This window comes from Schistocerca serialis, chromosome 5 (assembly GCF_023864345.2).
Source record: "Schistocerca serialis cubense isolate TAMUIC-IGC-003099 chromosome 5, iqSchSeri2.2, whole genome shotgun sequence".
NCBI lineage: Eukaryota > Metazoa > Arthropoda > Insecta > Orthoptera > Acrididae > Schistocerca > Schistocerca serialis.
Window position 1 is genome coordinate 46,481,539 of NC_064642.1, and position 3,090 is coordinate 46,484,628.

The window sequence follows — 3,090 nt, forward strand, 5'->3', positions numbered from 1 at the left end:
AGTAGTGTGGAAAGCTATCACAGAACGCATGTATGGAACATCATATGGTTCGACCCGCTCAGCGGGATGTTTAATCGCCAATGGTAATAGGTCAGGACAGTCCGTTCCTACATTGAGATCGACTAACATGGACCCAGCTTTCACATCACACCATGCTCTTGGTTTCGTATGATAATTCTTTTGGACATGCATGCTGGTCTCATTTGTGGTTTCTCCTTACCAGTCTCTACATGGTGTTCAGCGTTTGACCTGTAATCGAGTTTACCTTTTTCCAAGACTCATCTGTCTGGTTTTCTGGTCGAGTGCACACCATCAGCTAGAGTAGTGACATTTACAGCTACAAGACATTTTCACGGCATTTCACGCCTGTGCAGAACATAAATTTTTTTCAGCTGTCTTTTAAGTTGTCATTGATTGTTATTACGCCATATGTGAGAGTTGTTAGTGGGCTGGCTGTGAGCACTATGGGACTTAACTTCTGAGGTCATCAGTCGCCTAGAACTTAGAACTACTTAAACATAACTAACCTAAGGACATCACACACATCCATGCCCAAGGCAGGATTCAAACCGTCGACCGTAGCAGTCGCGCGGATCCGGACTGAAGCGCCTAGAACCGCACGGTCACCGCGGCCGGCAGTTGTTAGTGGGATTTTCATTGTACGTGTAATTTAATTGGTAGTCTTTGATATATCAAAGCTCATAGCATCATGTGAACCTTTGCTAATGTATATAAATGTCACATTTCTCGACGACCTTTATTGTTGACTTTTGTGATACATCGCTGCTAATTTTAACATATGAACAATTAGACTTGTTAGGTATGTTAAGGTGAATTTTATCTTAGAAGCTGCTGTGTAGTCTTGTTTCGACATTATACCATCCTTCTTCTCAATGAGCGTAAAAAATCTAGATGTTTGAGTGATGGTCCTACAACACTTAATTTAAACACATTGCTGTTTGCTTGTTCATTGTAGATTTTCAGTGTTATAGGGAGTGTATCATTCTTTATACTTCACTGGAGAGTTCACAAAAAAATACATAGCTAACATGACACTATACTGATTTGTACTCATAGAGTAATTTCAGTTCTGACCTGTTAGTTTATAATGATAGGTTTTGGACTAGAGGGTAGCGTATTGTCACCAATGAAATACAAGGGGCTATATCTGCTGGAAGTTATGACTATATCGATATTCAACAAAAATATTCTTGACTCAGTTGACTCATACTCACTCTAGGAATGAGCTTGCTCGAAAATTACTGTATGCATTGGTGAACAATGTCACCTGGATTGCATTAAATCGATGCAGTGTCTATATTTTGAGTTATGATGTGTGTTTAGCATTTGAATTCTTCATAATGCCTGTGAGCTGTGAGTGAGTGGATGGGTTGTGAAAACTGTCATGCTGCAGCTAGGAGTTGCCATACACCTGCATGATCAGAATGCGAGTAACAAATAATTTATAGAGGCTGTCTACAGCTCTCATATAAGTTGACATCCTGCTGGCACTCGACATTCTGAAGTCTGTATACCAGCCATCCCTAGCCTACTACAAACGCACCTGGGTGTAGCTGTTTACATTAGAAACATAGTAGATCAGTTCTTAAAAACAATGGCTATGCCATTTTTTTAAACATAGTGCGAGTGGTCGTCTTTGATTTCTGAACACACTGCTGTACCTGTAGGATGTCACAGAATTCACCATCTGTCAGCTGGGTACATGAAGCAGATGTGGGATCAGTGAAGTCACGAGGGTGTGACACGCAATATGCTGTCACTCGTCAATATAGTGCCTTGGTGCTAGGGTGTCAGGATATACACTGCCTTGGGCTGATGATCCTCTAAAGTTTGGCTTGGGAACTGTTGGCTGGTCGGCTAGTGGTGGAGTGAGTCATGGCTATTGGCACAGCTTGGCACTCAGCAGCAGCGAACTGAGCAATGTGTGGTCAGCGCACAGCTGGGCGCACAGACTCCTCACAGTTCTTTAAATAAATTATATCCTGACACGTTTGTTGAAGTTATTAAATGGTTATATGTTATATTGTCCTACATGTGCTGTAAATGTTTAATGTGACACCATTTCTTAACTGGGAATCACCACCAATTTAAATTTTGCACATTTTCGCTCTAAACATAGCAAAAGTGACATGACCTCGTATCAGCGAGGTCAGGCCTGTTCAGACATGCCTCACTGTGAGTCGAGGCACTGGGACTACGCAGCGATGGTGCAAGCCTGTGCTTACTGGCTCAGTGCACCAGTACAGTTCGAAACATATGTGCAGGTTGTTCCAAATTTAGGGCAAGTAGCCTAGCTCCACTGTGATGTCATATGTATAGACTGTGCCAGTACGGTAATTTTTTAATTTTACTCCACTTTAAACAGGGCAACCGGGCTTAAGGAAGCCCAGTGAGGTTTCTGAATTTCCTGCCATTTTAAATTTAGCACTAGTGAGCTCTTGGTTTCTAAACTTTGGACTTGGTGTCCGTGGTCTGCAAGAGAGGACTGGAAAACCCCAGTAGGACACGTGATCTAATTCCAGTATCCTGGATTCTATGCTTCCTTCATCTTGGATTTTAGCCATGGCCAAGTGGACTAGGTCCGCCATCTTGGATCCTGCATTTAGGACAAGTGCCCACTGTGTTTTGCGAAGTGAAAAAGTGTAACGTGCGAGTCGAGTTCCACAAATACATGTACTGTGTTGTGTGTACATTTTCACCACAGATGAGTGTGTAAATTAAAACGATATTCCGGAAGTAACTGTAAGTACTCACAGAATTCAGTCCCGAAAATATTTTCGCGCAGAACAATTACTCTTTAGAGAAAATGATGTGTCAGCTAGTCAACCAACTCACAGTAACATCACTTAGTTGTAGATGACATGTTACCATTAATAGTAATGTAATGAGTTCTACAGAACCCCACCAATGCAGAAAAAGTTGAGATAACAACAGTTACAAAGGAAAACCATTTCAGGCCTAATTTCGTTAGAAAAATTATTAATTAAAATATGTTTACATTATACAGAAATGAATTAAAGTATCCAGTCAGGATGCGACATAGTTTCCGAAACATGTTTGGGTTTTTAC